The sequence below is a fragment of the Musa acuminata genome, chromosome BXJ3-7 (genome assembly GCF_036884655.1).
Source record: "Musa acuminata AAA Group cultivar baxijiao chromosome BXJ3-7, Cavendish_Baxijiao_AAA, whole genome shotgun sequence".
Lineage (NCBI taxonomy): Eukaryota > Viridiplantae > Streptophyta > Magnoliopsida > Zingiberales > Musaceae > Musa > Musa acuminata.
In genome coordinates this window covers 38,923,302-38,933,044 of record NC_088355.1, presented here as the reverse complement: position 1 = coordinate 38,933,044, position 9,743 = coordinate 38,923,302, and the positions used below count along the sequence as shown (strand labels likewise).

General features: G+C 38.6%; 1 long non-coding RNA gene across 1 annotated transcript; it reads left to right on the top strand.

The window, feature by feature from the left end:
• Window positions 1-734: 734 nt before the first annotated feature.
• LOC135643533 (uncharacterized) lies at window positions 735-3,947 on the top strand. The gene is made up of 2 exons (XR_010498289.1): window positions 735-3,389; window positions 3,541-3,947. It is a non-coding gene; the product is annotated as an uncharacterized LOC135643533 (long non-coding RNA).
• The last annotated feature ends 5,796 nt before the right edge of the window (window positions 3,948-9,743 follow it).

Below are 9,743 nucleotides of genomic sequence, written 5' to 3'. Positions count from 1 at the left end.
GCCTAATATTTGAAATAAGTCAGGTCACTTAATCATATTTTTTTATTTTCTTATGAACTAATCCATTGAGTGAATCAATCTAATTGTAATATTTTCACACTGTAACATATATTTTCAATAATATCAAAAAATATGTCGTAAAAATATTATGTTTTCAACAATACTAAGAAAACATTAAATATAGTAATATAGTGTAAAAACACTATAGTAGTTACAGTTATAAAAAAATATGAAAATATTATAATATACTATAGGAATATTATAATATAATTTTTAAATTAAAAATACATATAACTATATTGGTTCACCGCATTAGTCGATTCACATGAAAATGAGAAAAATGGAAAGATGAATGAGAATATTTGAAAGTGGGATATATATATATACATATACATATATATATATATATATATATATATATATATATATAAGCGAGGAGGAGAAAAGATTTTGACGGTGATAAGGATCCGTGTGATGATGTAGAGGGTGGCAATCTACATTGAGTTCCGGCGTCAAGATTCGGGTTGGAAATGATCGACTTGGGCCATAAATGGCGCTTCTTGAGTTCGCTTGTGGCGTCAAGATTCGGGTTGGAAATGATCGACTTGGGCCATAAATGGCGCTTCTTGAGTTCGCTTGTGGCGTCAAGATTCGGGTTGGGCGTGATTTGTGTGGGCGTTAAATTGAGCGTCTTGCATTGATTTGGGCCTTTTTACTTCCTGGCTGAGATTACAAGAAGCCCAAAAGATGAGTGTCCTCGCCATTCTTGTTCGGTGTTCCTCATGTGTCGCGCGATCCCCTCTTCTCCGAGAAAGCTCTCGTCGATGGTAGGCTCCCACGGACCCGACAAGGCCGTTCCTCCTTCCCGCGACTGCGGATGCGCCGGGGCCGTGGCTCCGGTGGAAGCTTTGGGAACCTTGGTTCTTTGTTTTTTCTTCTCTTTTCCTTTTCTTTTGATCGTTGTCGTTGTTATATTTTTTTCTCTTCTTCTTGATCTAGGGTTAGGGTTAATGTAGATCTAGGGGGTCAGGATACGACGGCACCGATGGATCCGACGAGGTCTCTGCGCCTCCTCGCGGCGGCGAATAAAGTCGAGGCCCTGGCGGTAGTTACGGTGGAAACTAGGAATCGAAGCTCTTAGTTCTTCTGCTTCCCTTTTCTTCTGAACGCCCTGGTTCTTCTGTTTTTTTTCATTTTCTTGATCTGGGGTTATGGTTTGTGTAGATCTAGGCGTCAGATTCGTACGATTTCGACGGACCTGACGAGGCCGCTCCGCCTCCCCGCGGTTGCGAATACAGCCGAGGACGGGCTGATGGTTACGGTTGAAACTAGGAATCGAGGCTCTTAGTTCTTCTGCTTCGTTTTTCTTTTGCGCGTTCTCGTTCTTCGTTTCTCCTTTCTTGATCTAGGGTTAGGCTTTGTATGGATCCAAGGGTCAGGTTCCTACGGCTCCGATGGACCTGATAAGGACGTTTCGCCTCCGCGCGGCGGCGAATACAGCCGACGACGGGCCGGTGGTTACCATGGAAACTCCATGAATCCTGGTTCTTGGTTCTTTCTTTTTTTTTTTTTTCTTTTCAACGTTCTTGTCGTTCTGTTTTTCCTTTTCTTGTCAAGCATTTATGCTTGTGTATATCTAGGGTTTGGTTCTTGGCGCGGTCTTGATATAGGTGGTGGCGATGGATACGGGGGCTGTGAGATCTCAGTGGGGAAACAGGGGAGGTGGTAGGGGATACCGAGGTGGTTACCGCGGTGGAGGAGATGGTTGGGAAGGCGATTAGCACTGCCCCACCCGAGGACGGGCCGGTGGTTACCATGGAAACTCCATGAATCCTGGTTCTTGGTTCTTTCTTCTTTTTTTTTTTTCTTTTCAACGTTCTTGTCGTTCTGTTTTTCCTTTTCTTGTCAAGCATTTATGCTTGTGTATATCTAGGGTTTGGTTCTTGGCGCGGTCTTGATATAGGTGGTGGCGATGGATACGGGGGCGGTGAGATCTCAGTGGGGAAACAGGGGAGGTGGTAGGGGATACCGAGGTGGTTACCGCGGTGGAGGAGATGGTTGGGAAGGCGATTAGCACTGCCCCACCCGAGGACGGGCCGGTGGTTACCATGGAAACTCCATGAATCCTGGTTCTTGGTTCTTTTCTTTTTGTTTTTTCAACGTTATTGTCGTTCTATTTTTCCTTTTCTTGTCAAGCATTTATGTTTGTGTATATCTAGGGTTTGGTTCTTGGCGCAGTCTTGATATAGGTGGTGGCGATGGATATGGGGGCAGTGAGATCTCAGTGGGGAAACAGGGGAGGTGGTGACCGCAGTGGAGGAGGTGGTTGGGAAGGTGATTAGCACTGCCCCACCCAAGGACTGGCCGGTGGTTACCATGGAAACTCCATGAATCCTGGTTCTTGGTTCTTTTCTTTTTTTTTCTTTTCAATGTTCTTGTCGTTCTATTTTTCCTTTTCTTGTCAAGCATTTATGTTTGTGTATATCTAGGGTTTGGTTCTTGGCACAGTCTTGATATAGGTGGTGGCGATGGATACGGGGTCGGTGAGATCTCAGTGGGGAAACAGGGGAGGTGGTGACCGCAGTGGAGGAGGTGGTTGGGAAGGTGATTAGCACTGCCCCACCCAAGGACTGGCCGGTGGTTACCATGGAAACTCCATGAATCCTGGTTCTTGGTTCTTTTCTTTTTTTTCTTTTCAATGTTCTTGTCGTTCTATTTTTCCTTTTCTTGTCAAGCATTTATGTTTGTGTATATCTAGGGTTTGGTTCTTGGCACAGTCTTGATATAGGTGGTGGCGATGGATACGGGGGCGGTGAGATCTCAGTGGGGAAACAGGGGAGGTGGTAGGGGATACCGAGGTGGTTACCGCGGTGGAGGAGATGGTTGGGAAGGCGATTAGCACTGCCCCACCCGAGGACGGGCCGGTGGTTACCATGGAAACTCCATGAATCTTGGTTCTTGGTTCTTTTCTTTTCGTTTTTTCAACGTTATTGTCGTTCTATTTTTCCTGTTCTTGTCAAGCATTTATGTTTGTGTATATCTAGGGTTTGGTTCTTGGCGCAGTCTTGATATAGGTGGTGGCGATGGATATGGGGGCAGTGAGATCTCAGTGGGGAAACTGGGGAGGTGGTAGGGGATACCTAGGTGGTGACCGCAGCAGAGGAGATGGTTGGGAAAGTGATTAGCACTGCCCTACCCTAGGTCTAAGCATGGCTGTGGAAATCTAAATTTTTCGCAGATTGGAGTGCAACAAGTGTGGTGCATTTTGAACCCAGTGCTGGCACTGGGAATGGTGGCGGTGGAAGTGACAGCGAGAAAGGAGTTATGCCGGAACTGTGGTGGTAGGAACGATGATTACAGGGGAAGAGATGCTTGATATGCTGGACGAGGTGAATCTTAAAATAATAATCAGGAGGATAAGGGCTGTTATGGCCATGTTTTTTCCACCAGCTCCAGCTGCATATGGTAGTCTTGTAGGAAAATTCCCCTCCCGTTTCCTAATCCATGTTGTGAATTGTTTTTTTTCTGTCCGCCTTCCAGTCGCTATGGTGGCCCCAGTTCTTACCCTTCTCCGTATGGATCTCCTCCTCCAAACAGATATGGAAGTGAATGTCTAGTAGCCCATGGTGGACTATCGTACAGCTAGAGGGGGCATGGTGACCATATGAACCGTAGCCATGATAGTGTTGCTCCACCTCATGGTGGAGGTGGTGCCCCTGTTGCTCCTGCTGTAGTTAAGCTATATGATGACAATTGCAGAGAATTTTGTGATAAATAGTACTTACATCTCAAACAGATCTTTTGTAATGGTATGCACAGGTATTAGTTATTTTCTATTTTAGTTTGCTTTGGTCTTTTTGTTCGCTGAGATAGAGTGGTTAATTAGGTCATGTAACAGGACAATGGTGCCTCTTTTTTGGAAATAAAATGTTGTTATTTTGTAGTTATACTTTTAGATTTAAAGAATCACTGATTTGTCATAAACAGAGTTGAAAATAAAAAAAAACCATTCTTTCCCTTTGGAGCATAACAACATTTAATAGAATTTGGATAGCAAATCGTCCTGTCATATCTGTTGATCAATCACATCTATGCATCTGTTTCCTCGATTAACTAACATGATGGTGATAACAACTGTTCACCCTCCCTGTAAACTAGCCATTAATAATCATGATATATCTGGCATGCCTGACACTGGACAATTTTTGAAGTACTGGATGTTGGGTATAAGCAAGAGGCAGGGCTCATGATGATACTGATACTGATGTATTTGCATATGATATTTTCTCATACTGCGTGTCCTAGAAAATGCATCATATAAATGTGAAATGCTACGATGACAGGGCCTTGTTATCACAGCTGTCAAGTGTTTCTTGTTGTGTAAACTAGCTAGGTGATTATAGTAATTTTACAGAAGTGAAAACTCTTGATTTTATCATTGGTTTATACCAGACATGGAAATTTTGCTATTGTGGTGTTCTATGTATGAATTGTGTTGTTCACCTTGATATTTGGCAAGAATGTGGGATTTGGAGAAGCCTTAGCTTTCTGTTGCTTCCTGTTCATTGTTAACTTGCCGAATCTCCATATTTGAACTTATGTAAAGTCATGGTGATGCTTTTGACTTTTGAATTTATTTACTTTAGAAGTTACCACACCACCACCTTTCTTCTCACTGATAACTCTAACATATATGTGTTACTCTATTCAATGAGAATTAATTCCTAGTTTTTGTGGTATTTCGTCCAGAAATTTATGTTTCTATGGTTGACATGGGGGCTTCTCAAGTCTTTTGTTTTCTATATATGCATGCCTAAGTTTTTTTCATCTTCGAAATCAAAAGTTTACATAATAACAACCTGGGAAATTATGTGGATCACTTAGGATCTTTGTTACTAAGATTCGATCTTGAGATGTTTGGAGTGGAATACAAAGTAACGTAAATGCTTTGTATATGTTGGGATGAGAAACTTTACATTTCAGACATATTAGTGAGTACAATTTTTGACTCCTTTTCTGCACCTAGTGTTTGAGGAAGCCTGAATTAATTTTCTTTTCTTAGGGCAAAAACATGGTCACAAGGACCAGTGGGAGATACTGTTGTGTCATATGTATCCCTTGCTGCAGAAGTACTGTAGCTCGGCACATATGAATATATCACTCGGTATATTTGGGTGTATCGCTCGGTATACCGTACCGGTATCGAACCCAGGTCGAAACTTTGGTACGGTACGATATTGCGAACCTTGCTATAAATAATTTGCACAGAATATTAGGAACAGTAATGCCAAAGAATACTTAACATGGTAAACAGACTCTTTACCGACTGAATATCTCATCTAATTAATTATGGTTATTTTTGCTTATATAGACCACCATAATGTCAAAGTAGTCGGAAGACTCAGCCATTCTGGACCATCATACAACCTTAAATATTTGAATCAACAACTCCAGCACTTAATTCAGAAGTTTGGTGTGATATTCTGAATGCACGAAGCAAGTCACATATAACTGTTATCAAATGATATTGCATGCTTGTAATATGCTCAAGGCAATAATTAATGGGCTTGAAATCAAAGACTAAAATGTTTATAGTTGATCTCACGGTTCTCACTATCCAACGTGTCACTGATACAAGATGCTGAGGTATCACAAACCAATCAAATTGTTGATTTCCTATACAGGTTCACCCATGAGTCATCAAGTATACAAATACAGACACATACACAAACAAGTTAACTTGTGAATGATACGTACATGTGCATTCTATAGATAGCAAATAAAAGTTAATGCATGAATAATGAAACTTTTACTAAATAAGCATCAATAATTATAAAACTTACCATGATGAGGAAGAAGGCCACCATGACAAAAGATCCAGTCATCAACTTTAAGAACCACAGAATGGCGTCCCAGTTCACAAGCCAGTGGACCACCTGGCCTCAAAAGTGAAGATCTTGCAATAACAGCCTGCTGCCTCTGTCCTAATATTTTAGGAAATCTGTCAGCATAATGAAAAATTTTAGATACAAAAGAGATTTTAGCGTTTGTTTGTACTGCATGCTGAAAGATCCACAAAAGTAGAGATAACTTATATTAACCACATTGTCGACAAATTAAACCATATTAAAACTTTTCTATCTGAAACCTTTTAGCATGGACACAGATGTTGATTTAATACTATACACATCCAGATATCTGGATATCAACATATATCTCAAATTGTTAATTTAACCTATATCAAAGTAAGGATTGATATATTAAATTCAACTCTAGATAAAAACTCACTTGCAGGTGCTATATCCATTTTCAGAAAAAAAACTCACTTGCAGGTGCTATATCACATGCACGTGAATGTAACTTGTCACATCCCAATTAGTCCCACATCGGAAGTCGGCAAAGACTAAGTTTGACTTATAAGGATCTGATGAGTATACTATGACAACTTTAGCTTAAGTATTTTAGTCAATGGTTTGGACTAAACAGAGTTATTGGTCAGTTAGCCCATTAGACTTGGGCCGTAACATTTGGTGAGTTGACCTAGTATTTGGGTTATGACACCCCAATTAGTCCCACATCGGAAATGGACAGACTAAGTTTGACTTATAAAGGTTAGATGAGTGTATTATATTAACTCTAGCTTAAACATTTTAATCAAATAGAGTTATTGGTCAGTTAACCCATCAGACTCAGGTCGTAACATAATTTATGCATGACTTTATGACAATTTAATTTATTTTTAATCTTTCTCTAGATTAACTATGTAGATGACCAAAGCAACTTGTCAAAACTTTAACTGTATAAAGAAAGAGAAAGCAAAGTATCCAACTAACTCATACATTGCTAAAGCAAGTGAAACAGATGTGCAATATGAACATAGTGCAGAAACCTTTAGAAAATTCCAACGGGTCCAATAACTCTCAGATGTCCTTTTCTTTTTCCACCATTTAGTAGCCCTGATCCAGCCAATAAAAGCATCATCCCAGTGACCTTTGTATTCATCCAAGTAATCTAGGAAGTCTATGCACTCATCAAATGCTCCTGGATCAACATATCTGAAATCACCTTCTACATTCATGGTTTCATGATTTCCATTTACCTAGTTAGACAACAAAAAGTGGATCATCTCAAAAATCCAAGAGGTACCATACTAAGTCATAATTGTACACAGAAAATGAGTTAACAAAGATAGCGTAAACTTGCTAAGAGCATTTTCTGTTATAGACTAACACATATCTTAAATGCACGATAAAGATAACAAAAAAAGAAAAAGAAAAAAAGAAAAGGTAAGAAGATGCTAAATATTATAAAAATTAGATATCCACTGAAAATTTCTAAGATGTGTCCTCGGTATGCCAAAGGTCAAGGTAATGAATCGCACACATGCAGCATACAGGTACATGTGGCTGCATATTTGGTCCAATTATAATAAACAAATAGAAAACACTAAGTCTAAATTGTTAATAGGTAAATATATTAAGATCAAATCAACACACTGTATGGACTCATTTGAGTTATAGAAAATGAGTAAAGGCCTAGGCGAAAAAGGGACATTTTCATGAACTAGAATTAATATAATAGTAAGAGTAAAAACAATAGTAGGAATGCAATCCACATATGTGGCCACAATTCAGGGCCACACCTTATGTGAGGTGGTCAACAATTGCATATGTAGCTGCACAGACCACATTTTGGAACACTGATCCATGGAACCTCAACTGTAAATAACATTCCACAGAGTTCATTAAGTAATTGGCTTACGATAATTTAACAGCTGAAATAATTATCCTTGAGTACTACAAGAAATATTGCTAACAATTCCACAAACTCATCCTGTAGACATTGTCCTCGAACTCTCCTCCAGAGTCCTAGATGACTGGTACTGTATTTAGGGATCCTCAACTGACTTAACTTTGTTCCAGAATAATAATCATTAGTTTTCTTAGTACTAGGAGGTATCATAGTCTGAGCCAGCCATTTATCATAAATTTTAGAATAAGTGTTCCATAAAACCTGAAGAAAAAATGTGGATAATGCTGTTTACAATCCAAATTATAAAAAAAACAAAGAAGAATTTGTCTCATCAAAGAATTTTCGGTTACCAGCTATTATTGTTTCATAGAAAATGGTATTTCGGCCTTCATCATTGACATAAAAGGCAGAATATTCTGGTTGAAGGTTTTAAATTTGATGAACTGAAGCATGACAACCTAGATCATGTCCAGAACAAGAAACAACAATCGAATAATCAAGTGAGCAAACCACAAAATCTAATATCCTTTCCACTAGGACACTTTTTCACCTTAATGATAACTGTTATTAAAGATTTCTCTTTTCTATTAATTGGTTGTAGTAAGGTTTTGTTTTTGTTATACTATATGATTGGGTCGAAAAAGGTTGATCCCCAGCCAAGGCTTTTACCTACCAGACTAAAATATGCAATTTTGACAATTCCACCCCTAACATAAACTAATGTGATGATGCACATATCTGATGCCTGCACATCATACTTGGATTAGATTTGTGATAACACAAAAGATCTATGTCAACAGACACATTCACTTTTCCCTCCCAATTTTATTGAAATACATATTTTACTGTTTGATATATGCTTCAAATGTTTGTGAAAGAACGTGATAAGGATTAATTATTTAGCATCTGAGATCATATAATAATAAAAACCAATCTTCAGAATTTTGAATATTCACAAAAGAGAAACATCAATTTCACAAATTATTTTTCACCTGTCATCACAAATCCTTTGCCTTCTTGCAACATGGGGTAGTTGGATAGGCATCTGAATCCATTTCTAAAATATATATCCATGCAACACTAAGTTATTGTTGTTCCCAAAGTAGGCTTTGTGAACTTTCTTTTCTTCATATGGATTAAATAATAATTTCTTTATGATCTTTGTGATGATGTTTTTAATCATGGTATCAAATACCAATACCAGATCCATACTACTCCCCAATTGGACCAGTACAGGCCCGGTAACATTTCAGGGCAGGGTCCAAATAGAAAGAGAGAGAGAGAGAAGATGGGAGGAGGAGTGGACGAAAGTAGAGGAGAAGGCATGGGAGAAAGAGGGGGAGAAGGAGAAGGCTGATGAGGATTACTAGAAACAAAGGAAGATGCGATGGTGACAAGGCAGCGGGCGGTGACAGTGAGATAGTAGGCAGTGTGGCGAGAGAGATCAAGAGAATAGCGAGAGAGAGAGAGAGAGAGAGAGAAGCATGGAAGATTAAAACCAAAGGATAGTTGTCACTATAAAAGAAATATAAAATGATATGGATATAGAACAGTAAGCTGTTCACTTTTAAAACCGAGTGGTAGGGAGCATTCCATGTACCAACTTTATATATATATATATATATATATATATATATATATATATATATATATAAGATTTACTAGATTATTGATTAGGGTAATTAAATGTTTAGAAGATGCATGCATCTTGGGGTTTATCAAAATAAAAAAAAAAATCTTCTTATATTTATTGATTGATTTCTCTCTCCCTCTACGTTAGAGACTCCCTATCATTGAGGAGGATGAGCCATTAGACTCTATATCATTAAGAGAAGAGAAGAAAGAGAGGTGCAATGATCATTAAGTAGTAAACTCTAGTCTCTAGTTTTTTTTTAATATCATTTTTGCCAAGTCTTTAACTTAATTTTTGACTCTGGAGTATTATTATCTTTTTAAATTTCATCATTTATTAAATTTATTATTGATCTAAA